General features: G+C 57.6%; 1 protein-coding gene and 1 long non-coding RNA gene across 2 annotated transcripts in view; one reads left to right on the forward strand and one right to left on the reverse strand.

Moving 5' to 3' along the window:
• Positions 1-675: 675 nt before the first annotated feature.
• Positions 676-9,213, reverse strand: LOC111091012. Its single transcript, XR_005373674.1, has 4 exons — positions 9,065-9,213; positions 6,435-6,534; positions 3,668-4,743; positions 676-3,298 (listed from the first exon to the last, which is right to left on the reverse strand). It is a non-coding gene; the product is annotated as an uncharacterized LOC111091012 (long non-coding RNA).
• AHNAK (AHNAK nucleoprotein) overlaps positions 8,457-17,470 on the forward strand; it is a 32,535-nt gene continuing 23,521 nt past the window's right edge. Inside the window, 1 exon segment of the mRNA XM_038564279.1 lies at positions 8,457-8,595. The gene's annotated coding sequence lies outside the window, so the exon portion shown is untranslated.

The following is a 17,470-nucleotide window of genomic DNA, read 5'->3' on the forward strand; positions in this document are numbered from 1 at the left end:
GAGGGTGGCCAGGTTGTTGGATGTGGCCAGGCTTGTGCTTGGGGGAGGGGCAGTGCCCACAAACGGAGGTGGGGTGGGTGGCCTCTGCCAGGCTGGCTGTTGGCCTCCAAAGTGGTTGGAACCAGAGGGCCTCTTCTCTGCCCTGGTGGGCAAGAAAGAGGTTAACAGGAGTTTCTAGCGGCAGATGTGGGGGCGGGGTAAGAGGAGAGGTCCATCTGGAGTTGGTTGGTCTGCCCTGCCCTGCCCAGGGGAGGCCTGAGTCACCGTACAGCCTCAGGCTGGGGACTGGCACCCTCCCCGACCCCATCTGATCCTGGCTGGGGCCCCTGTGCTTGCTGGAGCTCTGCCTGGCTCCCTGCTCCTCCCGGCCCTGCTTGGCTCTGGCTCACCCAGGCAGCCAGTGAGCGCCTGCGCCAAGGGGTGTCTCTGGTTGCTGGGCCCATTTCCTGACATGCCTGGGAGGCTCGTGCCACCCGCGCACCACCTACAGCTGGCATCCCGGCGCCCATGCGGCAGTGCGTGCCGGCTGGGGCCGGCGTCCCAGGGAGGGAAGGGTAGGGAAGGGACCCTGAGTGGGTTGGGCCGAGAACAGGGTACGATGTTGATAACTAGAGTAAGATGGAAGAAACCATTTATTTGCTTACTGGGCAAATGCTTAGCATATCCCGAAAGGAAGATGGAGAGAGGAGAGGGGTCTGGATTCAGGTGCGTTTGACTGCAGATGAACTCTTTAATTCAGCAGAGTTAAGATACAGGGTAATGTTAGTTTCCAGTGGACAATATAGCGATTCCACACTTCCCTACATCAGCTGGTGCTCATGAAGACAGGTGTCCTCCTTGATCCCCATCATACCTGTTTCCCCCATTCCCCTCCTTTGCCCTCTGGTGACCATTGGTTCTCCACAATTAAAAGTCTGTTTCTTGGTCTCTTTTTTTTGTTTTTGTTTGTTCATTTTTTTTTTGTTCATTTTTTTTCCTTTGTTCATTTGGTTTCTTAAATTTCATATATGAGTGAAATCATACGGTATTTGCCTTTCTCTGAATGGTTTATTTCCCTCAGCATGATACTCTCTAGCTCCATGGTGTCATCACTGCAGATGAAATCTTTGCCAAACCCAGCGTGTGAATGGGAACGCCTGAGACTTGGTTCAGCCTGTATAGAAACTGGTAGATACTGGTTATAAGCAGCTATTTATTATAGCTTTGTTGGTGCTTCTGCTTAAATCACTTATTAAAAACTCAAGCCTTTAAAGTTCTTCCAATAAAGACGTAGATTGTCATGTTTTTTTCATGTCCTGTTTGAGCTGGAGTTGGACAGCTGCTCTGCACACTGGGTCGGGCCCATCCCACCAGCTGCCCACATGCCCCAAATGTGCCACTTCCTCTTTTCAAAGGTGGGGGAAGGGTCTAGAATGTTGAAGGGAGAGGAATGAAGTGTTTTGGAGGATCCACCCAGCCATTTCTGAAATCAATACTGTGGTTTTCATGGCAACCAGCACTCTTTGTCCTTGGGACCCAGAACTTTCCCTCCTCATCAGATGGGTTTTCCTGGGTGACTGTGGCTTCCCTGGCTCACCCTACCAGCTGTGCCTACAGTACAGGCTAACTTCCCCAACTGACTTTGGTCCTCTGTGTGTTTGGGTGCAATTCTGGGGTCCCCACCTCCTCCACACCTCCCCTCATGGTGTGGAGCTAAAATATCAGTGCTCCTGAAAGGTTAGAGAAACAGCCACCTGCTCCTGTCTGTTTGCTCTAATCAGGCTGGCATAGCTCCCGGAGGAGGCTGTCGTTTTACTCCAGTGGAATTACTGGGGTGTCCCGGTGCTCCAGCACCCAAGGGATGGGTGCAATGGTGGTAAAGTGGCTGCTGGGTGCTGCATTGTATTCATTCGAATGTCTCCCAAGAGGCAGAGTACCCTGGGCAGGTGGGACTGCTTAAGTGGCAAAGGTTGTCTTGGTGACCCTGGGTCTCTAGATGTTCCTGGGCTCTTGTCATCCTTGTAGCCCCCTCCCTTTTGGGAGGGAACCACTCCCTGCCCCCTGTTTTCCTCATTTCCTCAGGATTCCAAAGGGAGCCTGCTGACCCTACCTTGTTTACACAATGGGCTGGCCATGTGCAGAGCAGGGGCTGGATGGTCAGGGTTTGGGGCTATTTCTGATCGAATCTCCCATGGAATGTGCTTCCCTCCACTTCCAGCGGCCCCCTCCCCTCCCCAGCAGGAACAGCTGTCATGTGAGGGCCTCTCTCGCTGGCTCAGCCCTTTTGCAATCATCTGGCTGGCTCCGCAGGGATGGGGGTGGATAGTGAGGATGGGCAGAGCCAAAGGGTAAATGAGGGGACACGACAGGGCAAGAAGGGCTATGTCGTTGAAGGCCCAGGGAAGAGGGGTTGCCAGGGCCAGTAGGAGGGGTGGAGGCAACTGAGTAGGCCAGGGAGGCAGTATGACAATGAGCTTAGGGTGCCCATCAGAGGCAGTGGGGGCCGCAATGCGACAGGAAACTTTCTAGGTGCAGGGGAGACCAGCTGGTTATAGCGGGACCCTGGCCAGTCATTCTTCAGGGAGATCTCCATTTCCCTTGAGTCACAGGGGAGCATGCCCTGTCAGTCCCATTCTCTGTGGGGCCTGAATCACCCACTTGCCAAGGGTGTTGGCTGCCCTATTGTGGAAGAGCCTGTGCCCTACCCCACCCACTCCTGTTAGGACAGGGGTTAGCAGACACACTCCTTTAACCCACCCTCCCAATGCGAACATTCTATGTCTTGAACTCAGACTGACAGAATGTACCTTATGCAGGAAAGCCGGGGAGACCACATTAGGTAGTCGCTTTATTTTACCCAGGAGGAAACCAGCCCAGAGAGGGGAAGTGACTTATCAAGGGTGCATGCTAGTCTTTCCACAGTTCTCAAAGCCACTCACTGAGTCACTTTTGTTCCTAAGAGCAGGAAGGGGCGCTTCCCTCAGACTGCTGGGCCACTAGGATTGACCAAGCACACTCGGTTTTGGAGGTAGAGGGTGGTATCCAAGGCTGCTAGCAGCCCTGGCTGGTAAGAGGCACAGAAGTGGAGCAGGTCCCAGGGCAGGTCAAGCCCGGCACTCCAGCACTCCAAGTCCTGGGGCGAGCAGAGGGCACAGGGCGAGCAGAGGCGGGACTTCGAGCGTCAGGAACCTCAGCTATGTGGTGACTCAGGCTCTGGGCAGCCTAGGCCCTTCCTTTACTGCTCAGCCTGATCTCAGCCTGGACTTGGGAAGTTGCAAGCAGAAGAGGGAGAGAAGCCCAGGCTGGTCTCCCTTTACCCCTGAAACCGAAGGAAAGGCAGAGGAAGTTGGAAAGGATGGCAGAGAAGCAGATTCCAGAGAAGGGGAGTGGAGGCTGCTGGTCCCCCTTCCCTGCTCCCAATTCCCTGCTGGGGCTGCAGCAGCTCTGCTCACTCCAGCTCCCTCCCTCGGCTCCTGTTTACAGTTTGCCTGTCTTGGGCTCAGATCTGAGCTCTTCTCTTCTGCTCCCCCTCCCTCCTTCACAGCCTTATTCAATCGTGTTTTGCCACTTGTTTTCCTTAATCTCCACATTTCCTGTTCCCCCCAAATCTGCACAGGCACACCTCCTGGCCTCCAGGCCACCTCTCACCCTGCCAGTGCAGGTGTCCTGCTCCCTCTGTCCTGCTCACCTTGCCCGCTTTGTCCCCACTCTCTCGTCTGGATGCTCTTTTGAACCATGTTTCCTCCCAGAATCTGTGCTCAGAGCCCCACGTGTCGTCTCTCATTCTCTAATCAGTTTTAACTTGGGTTCTGCTTTGGCCTGAAGATTTCAATTAGGACCGAGTGTAATGGGCGGGTTTCCTGTATTCGCTCTTGTCTGATCTGATCTGAGTGATTCAGGAACTCCTTATTGAAGCCCAAGGTTTTATACAGGCTGGAATTTAAACTGGGCTGGAACACTTGGCTTCACGTTCTGAGTTTGAGTGAAGAGTCTGGGGTCTCAGAGTTGCTTAGGAAATAATATCTGGATTCCAGAATCACTCCGAGAGGTTTGCTGTTCACCGGGGAAGACAGATTAGGAAGCAATGAAAGTGAACATGGATGGGCCTGATGTTTGGGGAGAGGCTCATCTCTGGGTAATGTGTGTATGGGTGGGGGTGGGGCCTGGGAGATTCCAGGTAGCTCAAAGAAGAGGTAAGAGTCATTTCTCTGCTTCTAAGGCAGATATGTCAGAGGGCCCTCATGGGAGGGGTGGGGAGTCTACTTTCAAAGAGACTGCAGATTGCACATTTCACTTCCTTTCTGGGATCATAGTTTAAAAGCCATGAATACTCTCTGAGCAGTCGCGTCTCATCTTCCCTGTAATACACGGATTTTAGAGGAGGGGACTGTGGTGAGGAGGGAGGGGAAGGGGAATCCCCTGGCCTGGGGCCTGCCCATAGAGCGCCCTCTGTGGTTGCTATGGAAACAAGCATACTAGGCCAAAACAGAGGCATGTCGCTTGGCAACGGAGCCCAAGATTCATCACACACACTGTGCGTACACATCAGGGAAACTCCTGGGTTGGGAGGGGGAGCAAAACTTCTGGGGAAGCTGGGGTATCCCCGTGATGATGAGTCCTAGGACTCACTCAGCTTTGCCAGCGAATCTGCAGGACCTCGTTGTTGGTGTCTGGTACCTCTGAAAGGTGATGGAGTACCAGCAGGAGGGCTGAAGTCCTCCTGGATTCCCGGATAGCCTTTATTTCGGCAGAGGAATCTGAAACCTTCAAAAAGATACAGATTTTCCTTGCAAAATTGAGACTGTCAGGGGGAATCCTTTTATAACTTAAAAAAACAGTGTGTGTATCTGTCAGTGTATGTATGTTGGTGGGAGGAGAGAGGTGTAAGTGTAAAATACGTGGCAGAATGGATAATATCCCATTTTCCCAAAGCATAGGACCTGCAGGGAGCTCAGAAGACATTTTCTTCAGGACCAAGCACCTTGAGGCAGGTGTTCCATCCTGTTGAGTTCTTTATTCCCTGAACCACCACTACCAGCACCACCATAGGCCCTTGTGGCCTGTCACCGGACACACAATAAATGTTTGTGCGGCTGTAGGAGAGGGAAATTGTTCCCTGGCTGAGAGGAAAGGGGAATGTTGGGGTTTAGGATGCTGTTGTGAAAAAGACAAGGGCTTTGGCGCCAGTTATCCCTGTAGTTCATTCATTCATTCATTTCACAAAGTTCTCCAGCCACTGCTCTAGGCGCAGGGCAGAAAACCAAGACCAAGGAAATCCCTGTCTTCATGGGGCCTAGATGCCAGTGGGAGGTTTGACTCCTGCTTCTGAGCACTGTGTGCCTTTAGGTAAATCACCAACCCTGTCTGAGACCGTGCCCTCCTGGAACACATGAAGATTAGATGATAGCGCCTGCTGCAGCAGGAGACACAATAGCCATTAAGATAGCTTTGGGGAGGGGCAGCCTGGGTGGCTCAGCGGTTTGGTGCCTGCCTTCAGCCCAGGGTGTGATCCTGGAGACCCAGGATCAAGTCCCACGTTGAGCTCCTTGCATGGAGCCTGCTTCTCCCTCTGCCTATATCTCTGCCTCTCTCTCTCTCATGAATAAATAAATAAAATATTAAAAAAAAAAGATAGCTTTGGGGAAAAAAAAAAAGTAGCTTTGGGGGGTGAGGGAAAGGGGGCTACAGCAATTACACCCCTGAAAACTGTTGAATATATTTTCTCCCCTTGGGCCAAGGAAGCTGACCTAGGAAAGTCCAGCTCGTTTTCCAGCAGGCAGGGACGGGATTGTGTTTTTTTTTTTTTTTTTTAATGGGGCAAGGGTCTGGGTGACTCCTTCTCTATGCTCCTAGCTTGGAGTGTGCAGGGAACAGTCCCCAGGACCACCGTCAACCAGGCATTTTGACACTCCTACCTCTGAATGAAGTATCTGGACAGTAATCCCTGCTCTATAGTTGCTCCCAAACCAGCCTCTCCTGCCTTCTTCTCTGTTGACCAAGAGGGTGGCCAGAACAAACAATGGAGCAGATAAGTTGGCCCTGAGCCCAGGACACTAGCCTCTGCTCTTTCACTCCTGGGGGGCCGATGAGCCCATGCTCCAGGGAGGATCCAGCATCCACACCCTCCCCTGCTGGTCCTTTCCTGTGCCAGTCCCTCCCTCCAAACTCCTCTCTGCAGATCCCCTGCATCTCTGGGTATATCATCAGAAAACCTCTGTGTAAATCCACTCCCGTTTAAGTATGTTCTGGGAAAACTTGCACTTTCAAGGAACTTTGGTGATTCATAAAGTTAAAAATCCTTTGGTCAACTGTTAACAGTGGTTACTTTTGGGGAGAGGGCCTGGGTGAGGGAGGAGGGGCACATTTACCTTTTGTTGTTCTACCTTTCTGTATTGTTTACATTCTTCACCAGATGGAGGCATTGGTTTTATTTCAAAAATGTCAACAAGGATTACCTGACTTGTAGCATGACGGGCCACTCTAGTTTCTCTGTATTCTTCTTCTTTTTTTTTTTTTGGTTAGTTTCTCTGTATTCTTGCTCCATTTGTCAAAAAGCTGAGAAAAATTTTACTGACAATGAAATAAGAATTAAAAGCCACTAGTAAAGGAAATAATTAGTTCTTAGCTCTTATGTTTTAAAAGCACCACAACGTTGAAAAGTTTAGATTTGTTTCCCTTAAATAAAGTAGGTTCTAGAAACAAAATGGAGGAGGTGCTTCTTTCAAAAGCCTGGGCTCGTGACTGTGTGTGGTGGGACTGCCTCTGCCCTGGGTTTGAGTCCCTATCTGTGTGCCTGTACGTCTGCGTGTGTGAGTGAGTGTGTGGGTGGGTGGGGTGGGGTCTGGGAGAGAACAGACTTGTACCCAGGAGCAGGAGCAAGTGAGAGACAGAGAGGCATGGAGAGACACAGAGAGACAGAATGCTGATGCCCAAGCTCTACTTTGTCTGTCTTTGCATGTCTATGCCTGTCTGAATGTCTACACATGTATCTCCACCTTTATGCATCCATTGTATGAGTCTCCACACAGCTAGGGCTCCTTTGCCGTGTCTTCCCTCCCCCATGCCTGTGTTGGTAACTGGACCTGGGACACAGCCCCCAGGGCTGGCAGCAGAGTTGGCTGCTGGGTATTTTTAGCCTGTAAACATGTTTGCCATTTCAGAGGACAGGGCCGCAGGTCTCAGCCCCAGCCCACTCATGATCTGCCGCAAGGAGGGTGCTCCTGCTCAGAGCCAGGTCTTCTCAGGGTCCCAGCCTGGGGTCTTCCTTCCTCAGCATTTGGGAAGGAAGGAAAACCGCCTTGATATGGGTAGTGGCTGGCCACCTAGGAGGGAGGATAAGAGGATTCATGGGGGAGAAGAGAATGGGAGTGTGGAGGGGGGGCTGGGTGGCCAGAAGGGCCCCCGAACCCCATCATTAAGCGGTTAATAAAATCTCATGGAGTTAGAAGTGGCTGTGGGAAAAGGCAGTAAATTTGGAAGCAGCGTCCTTGCAAGTGGGGAGGTGGGGGAAGGGCTTAGATAAGAAATGGAGAGGTAGGGGATCCCTGGGTGGCGCAGCGGTTTGGCGCCTGCCTTTGGCCCAGGGCGCGATCCTGGAGACCCGGGATCGAATCCCACATCGGGCTCCCGGTGCATGGAGCCTGCTTCTCCCTCTGTCTATGTCTCTGCCTCTCTCTCTCTCTCTGTGACTATCATAAATAAAAAAAAAAAAAAAAAAAAAAAAAAAAAAAGAAATGGGGAGGTAGAGGCAAGGCTGGGGCTCCAGCTTCCCGGGGTGGAGCCCGCAGAGGGCTGCCGGCCTGACTCCCCCGTGGCCGCGGTGGCCGGAGCAGCACCTAGTGCGTGGGGCACTGGTGACTCCACGTGGGCACCCTGGCTCCAGGGGTGGGGCCGGCGTCTTCAGACCTCTGTGGGGGAGGGGCGGGGGTCAGAAAGCCGGGTGGGGGGGGGAATGGGCGCCGCTGCATGGAGCTTGGGAACCAAGTGGGACTGGGGCCTGGGATTTGAAGTGTAGACGCCTGGGTTGAGAGAAAACTCAAAGATCCGCGTCCGGCTGGAGGTTGCGTCGGAATCCCCCCGCCCCCCCCGGCCCCCCAGCCGCCTTCTGAGCCTCTGGTCCTTCCGGCAAAATGAGCTGATCTGCAGCGTCCAGCTGGAGCACGATCCTTGGGGGGCTCCGAGGAGCATTGCTGTGCGGGCGACCGCGCGCTGCAAACCTTGCGGGGGTGGATCCCGGCGCGGGCCAGGGCAGGGGGCGCTGGAGGGGGCGGGGTAAGGCTGCTCCCTGGTCCCCGCGACCCCCCGTGGCCCTCCCCGCAGCAGCGCGCTCCGGGGGCCGGTCGGGTCGGCCCCGCTCGCCGGTCCCAGCCCCACTCCGGCCCCGCCCGGCCCCGCCCTCTCCCCACGGCTCCGGGCAGACCCGCCCGCCCGAGCCGGAGTTACAAGAGCCGCCTCCGCGCGCGAGGGCCGGGCCACTCGGAGCAGCTCCGCCGGGGGGACTGCACCGCCCGCCCTGCCGGACCCGCCCCGACCGGGGCTCGCCGCCTGCAGTAGCCGCAGCACCGCGACCTGGGGCCCCGCGCGGGCTGTGGCCGCGCCCCGGGGCTGAGCGCGCAGGTAGGGGCGCCGGGCGCAGCGCGAACCGGAGAGGGGACGTGGGCCGTAGGGATGGGCGAGGCGCTCGGGCCGGGCGCTCGGCTGCCGCCCAGGCCGCGGGGAGCAAGCTGGGCCGCCCCGGGGCCGCCCGGGGAGGCGGCGCGGCGCGCCCTGGGAGCCAAGCTCTGCCTCCGGAGTTGGGGCGCGAGTTGGGCAAAGTTGGAAACGTCGCTCGGAAGCGTGTTTTGCTGCAGCCCTTATTTCCCTCGGGGGCTGCTTGTTGGTTGGGGTGCCCCGTTCCTGGCCTGGGGGCCGCTGGTGCCCTCCGCCCCATCCCCTCCTTCTCCTTGGGGCGGTGGCTCAGCGCGCTGCGCCCGCTCCTATTCCGTGTTTACTGGAGAAGTTTCCGACGTCGTCGCCGAGGCCCCTCCCGGAGTCCCCCGCCCCCGCGCCCGCGCCCGCGCCCGCGCTCCGTCCCCGCTCCCCGCACCTCCGTCTCCAGCTGCGCGTCCGGAGTCCTCCCGGTCCCACCCAGTCCTGTGCCACCGGCCTGTGCCTGCCCCGCCCTGGGCTCGCCGCTCCGCGGTCCCCGCTCCAGGAGCCTCCCTCCGTCCTGCCCTAACTTTGCAGCGCGCCTCAGGGCGGGCCGGGTGGGAGAAGGGGCGGGGGGCGTAATTAGGGAGATTCCAGCGCTGGGGTGGGCGGGGACGCGGTGCGGTGCGGGCCCGGCCCTCGGCCCGGCCCCTCCCCTCCCCTCCCCTCCCCTCCCCTCCCCTCCCCTGGGGGGCGGCGCGCTCGCCCACCGCGCTCCCTACCCGTCCGGGCGGGACGGCCCCGCCCCTGCGCCTGGCTCGGCGCCAGCAGCCTGAGGAATGTGTGGCTGGAGCCGCTGACTAATTCAAACCAGAACTCGGGGAGGAGTGGTGAGGGGCCGAGGGGAGGGGGAGGAAGGGGCTGCTGGGGCGGCGGGGGCGGGAGCAGGGAGGAGGGCTCGGCGCGCGCCTGGACCCTCCGCGGCAGCCGCGCGCTCCGGGAGGGGGGGGCGAGGTCTTGCGCTGTCGGGCGGGCCGAGCGCGCGGGGTGTGCTCGCAGCGCCGTGTTATGTAAGGCTTTCCCAGGCGGGGGGCGGGCGTGCAGCGGGGGAGGGCCGGCCCTCCCTCCCCGGCCCTCCCCGGCCCTCCCCTGCCGCGCCAGGGCCGGGAATCTGGGGGCGCAGCCCTGGGCGGCGCCGGCCGGGAGGGACACGCGGGGCTGAGCGGCCCGGGCCGTGCGCCCTTGCGCGGGAGGGGAGCCGAGTGGGCACACGGGGCGACCCACGGGGCTCAGCGGGGCGCCTGCACCAGGTGGGGGCCGGCTCTGGCGCCCTGGCACAGTGTGGCCACGGAGAATCGTGTGCGTGTAGTGTGTGTGCCCTTGAGCCTTTACTGGGTGTGGCTGCAGAGAGGTGGCGGGGAGTGTCCGGCTCGCGGTGGCTGCCGAGAGCCCTGCTCTGCGGAGTGGACTTCTGGAAAGGCGGGCTGGGATCCTCCCCGGTCAGTGGGGTCCTCTAGAGAGAGACCTGGAGTTTCGGAGAAAAAAAAAAAAAAAAAAAAAAGGACTGGTATTGACTTCTGTGTCCCCAGCACAGCAGGGAGCTCCAGTAATTGGTTTTGGAACAGTTTCCTCGGTGAGAATCCCGCCTCCCATATGCAGGAATCCCCTGCCCTTCCCTGCACAGCCCAGTGTTGGTAGGTAGGGGCTGGGCTGATTTTACGGGACATAGTGACAGCGTGAGGGCTGTCGTGATAGGTGAAGCCGCGGGAAGGGAGGAGGAAGAGATAGAAGGTGTTTTGGAAGGCGTTTTCAGGCCTCGATGCCGATGCTGCATCTAAAGTAGGGGAACAGATTCTGCTTCCTTTTCCCTCTCTTCCTCTGCCCCCAGAAGGAAAATCCCTGGGGCTGGGTGTGGCACTCACTTCCTTTCCAAAGCTGAAAGGGGAAGCTTCCTTCTCCTGGGCCCAAAGGGATGATGGGCTTGGGCCAGCGCACAGTAGGTAGAGAGTGCAGAGTGGGGAGCGGAAGGGCACCCCCGGCTTGGGGGGTACCTCCTTGCTCTGAGCTGTGAGCTGTGGTAGGAAAGAGGTGGGGTAGGGCAGGGAGGGAGAGGACCTAGGACCCTCAGAGCTGGGTTAGCATAGGACACAGGGTCTCGTCTGAAAGGGAGGGTGTGTGAGCCCCTCTCTCAAGCCTTGTCCTCAAGAGAGTATATGCCGGGATGTTGGTCATCAAACAGGGACACATAGGGAGCCAGAGAAGTCATGCGGGGCTTCATGCTGCTGATCTGGGACCCTTAGCAGTGATTCAGGGGCGCTGCTCTGGGCCCTCCTTGGAGAGCCAACCCCACAGAGTTGGGTTCAGGGCGCCAGACTGGGTTCAGGGCACCGGTCCAGGGTTCCGGGTGGGCCACGAGAGAGTCAACCACGGAAGACTTGTGGAGGAGGAGGGCCAGCAGCAGAACAGGGGCAGGGAACGGGCTGGAGGATCTCCTGGGTCATCCAAGTCCCAGGGAGGCCGTGGGTGGAGGTGCCCAGGCACTACCAGGCTAGATTCTTTGGCTCAACTTGGAATTGGCTGGCTGGCCCTGGTGGAGCACGCTACCCAGAGCTTGAGGAGCTGGTTTGAGAGGTTGGGGCAAATCTGTGGGGGTGGAGGGGTGTGTGGGGCTCTAGGGTGTGGTCACTGCCTTCCTCAGAGCTTGGGAACTGCCTGGAGACAGATGAAGGCATACCAGAAGAGCTGGTCCTCCTCTGGATGGGACCACTCCCACTGCTGGCTCTTCCCTGCTCCCCACTACTCCCCAACACCCCCTGGAGCTGGCCTGACCCTCTGCATGTGCTCGAAGTGAGGAAGGGAGGTGGCTGCTGGAGAAGGTTTACAATGGGCGGATTTCAGTAGATGGTGGGGGTGGCCAATGTCCCAGGCCTTTTGCTCTCTGTCCCCCGTGGGCTTTATCCAGGCTCCCGGCTCCCAAGGGCTGGCATATCCCTGGTCTCTGGCCACCCCAGCAGGCTCCCAGGCCTTCCAGAGCAAACTCAGTTTCCTCCGTGTGTGTGTGTGTGGGGGGGGGGGGAAGGGGGGGTGGCGGCTCAGCAGGAACGCGTATGTGCGAAGCAGTTTTGATAGAGTCCCTCTTCTTCACCCCTGGCCTAGTTCCCACCAGGGGGGCTCCTGGGCTGTTGTAGCTGGAGGTGTGGTGCCCAGGCGTCGTCGTTGGTGTTTGTGGCCTCATGTGCCTTTGGCCACTCGTGTCCAGCGGTGAGGGGTGTGTTCTGTTACCGGTGAGAGGCCGTCCCTCTGGCTGTGTATGGTGGTCCTGGGTATGTCCCTCTGCTTGCGTCTGGGGCTTAAAGGGCAGGGGATGGCAGTGGGACTCTGCCCCGGTGATGGAGCTCTGATGGAGCCTGAAGGTCAGGTCTAAAGTCACTTTCTCCATCCTGGTTGGGTTCTGGGCCCTGGAATTTGTCTTCAGAGGCCCTTGGGAGGGTGAGGATAGCTCTGGGAACGAAGCCCTGGCTGAGCGATGCCGAGCAAGGCGCTGCACACGGCTGGTCAGGGAGGGGCATCCTGCCTTGTCCCTGGGGGCCAGAGCGGAGGTTCTAGGGGAAGGGGAAATGCCTGGAGCTGATCCTGGCTTCGTGTCCTGGCTGGGCTGGGGGTGGCTCTTTGGCTGCTGGAGCTGCGGGACCTGGCTCTGCGCCCCTGCACTAGCGCTGCCCGGCCGCTGGGTGGAGAGGTCGCCTGCGCCTGGGGAGCCTGTGTCCCCCTGGCAGCTCCGGGCCGTCATCTCTCGCTGCCCCGCCCGCCCGGGTGAGACCGAGCCACCCCTGCCCTGTGGAGAGTGCACCTCTGGTCCTTGGGTAAAGGCTCTCTCTTTCCGGGCTGTGTGGCCAGGGGTGGGGACTTGCCGCTGGGTAACGTGCTGCTGCCCCCAGGCCCCCATCACAAGTCACAAGGAGGAGGGGAGTCCCTCTCAGTCTGGGGAGGAAGAGGGAATCTCCCTCCCCACTGGAAGTGAGACCTCGGAGCTCACTGGGGGTGGGGGGATGGTGTGAGGAAGCTGTGTGTAGGAGAGCCAGGGGAGGGAGGCAGAGGAAGATATAAAGCCTGTGGGGGGGATCCCTGGGTGGCGCAGCGGTTTGGCGCCTGCCTTTGGCCCAGGGCGCGATCCTGGAGACCCCGGATCGAATCCCACATCGGGCTCCCTGCATGGAGCCTGCTTCTCCCTCTGCCTGTGTCTCTGCCTCTCTCTCTCTCTGTGACTATCATGAATAAATAAATAAAATCTTTAAAAAATAAAAAATAAAAAATAAAGCCTGTGGGGTAGGAGTGGGGCTGCCCTGAAAGTGGAGGTGCAGAAAACTCAGGCCTGATGGTGAGGGGCCCTTGCTGGGGCTGCGGGGTGGCGGGAAGGAGGGCAGAGAGGAGAGGGCTGGAGTGATAGAGCTGGAGGGCCTTTCTCCTGGTGGGAGTTGTGAGCTAGGCCAGTGGCCTGGATAGCAAGGGAGCAGGAAGATAGGCCTGGGCACCAGGTAGAGGGAGATGCAGACTTGGGGCAGCAGGCTAGCAGGCACGGGTGCCCTCCAGAATGGGGGGGGGGGCCTGGGGCTGCCCAGACAGGTGCTGTTGTGAGTGGGCGGAGGCTGGGAAGAGTGGGGGACCGGGCTGATGAGCGCGTCTGTGTGCACGTGGTGTGCGTGTGTCCTTGCGTGTCTTTCTGGGAATGTCTCTGCAGCGCCCATGTCGCCTGTGTCTTGCATTGTGTTAGTCACGTTCTCCCTGATAACCCCACCCTCCCCCAACACATACAACATGCCCCCTTGGGCTGTAAGTCCCAGGATGAGCTGAGTAAAAGTTCCTGATGCCAGCTTAGACCCTTCAGATTACCTTGCTGTTCTCCCCTAGTTAGACTAGGGCTGCTGTTTTCCAGACAGAGGCCTGGCAGCTGCATCCATGGAGGTTCGTTCGGAGCAGGCTGAGGCCCTGGAAGCGATGCCACCCCTGTTGTTTTCCTTGTTCCCCTGGGACGAGGGCCTGCCTGCTATGGCTATTGCCCTTTCCCGGTGAGTGGAAGCATCTGCCTTACCCTTGCTGGTGCCTTTCTCTAGAGGGGGTCTCGTGTCCCTGCGAGCCCCAGAAGGGATAACTTTCTTGGCCTTCACTTGATGGGCCCCCAAGAGTCTCCAGGTGAGCTGGGATCTATGTAGCTCAGGATTTCTGAGTCCTGGGGATATGGCCTCCATGAGCCCCCTCATATCTGGCTTCCAGGAATTCTGGGACTCTGCCCCTCTGGGTCGGCTGTCCCTGAGCTGTTGGCCAGGAAGGGTCTGGCATGTGGGCCAAGGAGTCTGGTGGCCGCTTGCCCTCCCTCCTATGCTTGTGGCACTGGAAAGGCATCACTGCTCCCTGGGTGAGTCACCTGCTCCTCCCTGGGTCTCTGGGTCTCCGGGTCTCCTAGGGGAATCTCAGCCCCTCCCTTTCTCTGGGTCTGTGCCCTCTCTCTGAGGCTTTCTCCCACCCTGCCTCCCTCTGGGTGTGCGTGGAGGCCTCTCCACCTTCCCTCGGGTGGGTCTCTGGCCCTCCTCCAGTATAGATCTCTTATCTCTGTATCTCCCTTGTGCATTTTTCTCTGTGGTTTCTCATTCTGTGTGTGTATTTATTTGCACCTTCATTCCTCTGCCGAGGGAAAGACTGCTTCGGAGTCACAGAGTCATAGAAGTCTGGGCTTGCATCTCAACTCTTGCTCACTTTTGGGCAAGTCATCTTACCTCTGGGGGCCTGTTGCTGCGTCTCTGAAATAAGGACACCAGTTATCAATCACAATAGGTTGTCTGGGATCGAATGAGACCCCAGGCTTGGAACTATATAGCATACCCCAGGAGCTCGGCAAAATTCTTTTTCTCAGTTTGTTAGGGATTTTCGTTCAGTGCAAGGCTTTTTTTTCTTTGTTGTCTGGCGCTTATGAAGAGTAGATTGCCCCTCTGGGTGGGTCTCTCTTTTTTTTGAATATCCTATCCCCTCAACCTATTATAAGTGTCTGGGACTTTCCCTGGTGGAGGTCTCTACCTGTGTGTGAGTCATTTCATTCTTCCTGGCTTGGGAGATGCTTCTCCTTGGCTTGTGTATACAGTGGGTGCAGGTGGGTGCATGTCGTTGTGCTGGGTAGAAGTTCCCATTGCTGTTGGTATCCTCCCCACAGGGGATGGGAATGCTTTTCTCTCCCCTGGAGGGCACCTCCCGTTTCCATCCTGTGCTGGGCAGATGCTCACACTTGTGCCCCTCTGGTATGTGTCTTGTCTTCAGGGTTGGTGCATGGGAGCATTGAGGACCATGGGCCTGTCTCTCGGGCAGTGGGCCTCTATCCTGTCATCTTGACACTGATGCTGGCTGCAGGGCTGGTTTTGGCTGCAGCAGCAAGTCAACTGGGCCCCCTCCCTGGCTGACTTCATACTGGCTCTTGAAAGGAAGGGGCTTTGTTGCCTCAAGGCAGAGGGGGTAAGATGTTCTTCTGGATGCCACCTCTGGCAGAGACCCTCTGCCCTGGGCAAGGAGTCTGCTTCTTGGATCTGCCTGGGTGGTGCACATCCTCTTTGCAGGTTTTTTTTTTTTTTTTCTTTTTAATGTTTTATTTATTTATTTGTGAGAGAGTGTGCGTTCATGCACGCCGCATGAGGGGGTGGTAGGGAGGAACAGAGGGAGAGGGAGAAGCAGGCTTCCCACTGAGCAGGGAGCCCCACCCAGGTCTGTGTCCCAGGACCCTGGGATCATGACTTGAGCCAAAGGCAGCTTAACTGCTGGAGCCACCCAAGGCTGCCACCCCCCCCCCCCCCCCCCCCCGGATTTGCAGTTTTGAATTGACAAGACAGCCTCATTCTCTTTCTGCTTCTGGCCTGAGTTACGGTGTCCCTGCAGTGGACTCTCAGCCTCCCATATGGAAGTGGACATACCATCTCACTCTTTTTCTGCCCTCCAAGCAGCCCTCTGCCTAGGGGTCCCCACTCCAGGCCTTCCCATCACGAAGGATACTGTGAGCCAGTGTCGGGTGGGCCTTGGGGTGGGGTGTCGGCAGACCAGGATTCTGGGGTCCTGACACTCTCCTACTCTCACCTCTCTGGACCTCTCCTTCCCCACCTGTAAATACCAGATAGCTGTCCCACAGGACTTTCTGCCTTGGTGGAAGTCTTCCACATTTACCTGGTCTAATATGTTGCCCTGTGTAGTTGTTGAGCTCTTGGAATGTGGCTGCTGCAATCAATAAACTAAAAATTCAATTTAAGTTAATTTATTTTTTATTTTTTTATTTTTTAACAATTCTTTTTTTTAATTTTTATTTACTTATGATAGTCACAGAGAGAGAGAGAGAGGCAGAGACACAGGCAGAGGGAGAAGCAGGCTCCATGCACCGGGAGCCCGATGTGGGATTCGATCCCGGGTCTCCCAGGATCACGCCCTGGGCCAAAGGCAGGCGCCAAACCGCTGCCACCCAGGGATCCCAATTTAAGTTAATTTAAATTTAAATAGTCACATGTAGCCACCATGTTGACAGCATGGCTCGAAGGCATCTTCGAGCTCTAAAGACTTATGAGGCTTGGCTGAATGTGCAGATTTCCTCAGAGTTGCAAAGACTCGGGGCAGGACCCTCAGCCGCCCCCCACCCTGGGGGAAGCCTGGCGTCACCTGACTTATATAGGAGAAGAAGGGCCCATCTGGCTCCAAGGCTGTGGGAGAGGCTGATGGGACTCAAATGCAGAAAATGGACCCTTCCCACCGTGTCTTTAGTCCGTCCTCATCAGCACCCCAGGTGCAGCCACCTGCGTGGCCCAGAGCAGGTGAGAGGGCAGGGGACTTGCTCCGGGATGCCTTGGAAGGAGAGCCCTGAGCCGGGGCAGGCAGGGTGGTTGGCAGCGCCTCCTGGCCAGGAAGCCAGCGGGTGCCGTGCCAGGGCCAACCTGTAGCCCTCGGTCCAGCGGCTCCTGTTCTCCTGGGCCGGGGACCCTTCGCCACTCATGCTGGCTCTCCACCCCCCTCCTGAGCTGCTTGGCCTGAGGCCTGTAGCAAGTCCTTCCTGAGCCTCCGAGCTGTGCTTCCGGGGACTTCTGACCTGGGGCTCCATCCTGAGGAGCTGGCAGGGAAGCCGACGGCCTGGCTCCCCTGGCGACCCCCCCCCCCCCGCCGGACCCCTGGGGCTCTGACCAATGAAACACTTTGTCGATGGGGTTTTAGGCGTGACCCTTTGCATGTCTGGAGCTGTTGTAGCCTCAGTGACTCACTGGAGGAGGAGGGAGGGTGGGGCCAAGTTGTGGGTGAGGGTGAGCGGGCTGGCTCTCTACACCCCTCGCTAGCTGCTGGCTCAGGACCAGGATGTCAGGCAGAAGAAAGGGGCCCTGCTCCAGGAGGAAGAGTGGGGTGCTAGGATGCCTGGTGGCTTTAGATACCCAAGAAGTCCTCAGGCTGGAAGCCTTTTTTTCCCCCTGTGCTGCCTGGCTTCCTGTCTGCAGGGCTGGCTTCTTAGTGCTGGGGGGTAGGGGGTGCCTTAAAGTTGCAGCTTTGCTGTCTGTTGGGGTCAGGATGACTTCCCATAGCGGCTGCTTGTCCGGAGGGGAAGAGGTAGTTCCCTAGCTCACACCTGTGCCAATAGGCCACTTGCTGGCGGTGGCTCTGGTTGCCCCTTAGGCAGCACCTGTGTCATAAATACTGCATGTGAGAGTTCGGGTGGGGTGGGGTGGGGTGGGTGGAGGACTGGGTGTCTCTGTGCTGTTTTTACCCAAGCTGTGATCTGCTTGACACCGCGACTGCTAAGCAAGCACGAATTTCCAAGAGACCCAATCCTTTTCTCAGAGGCAAATTCTAATGTATTCAA

This window comes from Canis lupus, chromosome 18 (assembly GCF_011100685.1).
Source record: "Canis lupus familiaris isolate Mischka breed German Shepherd chromosome 18, alternate assembly UU_Cfam_GSD_1.0, whole genome shotgun sequence".
NCBI classification, from domain to species: Eukaryota; Metazoa; Chordata; class Mammalia; order Carnivora; family Canidae; genus Canis; species Canis lupus.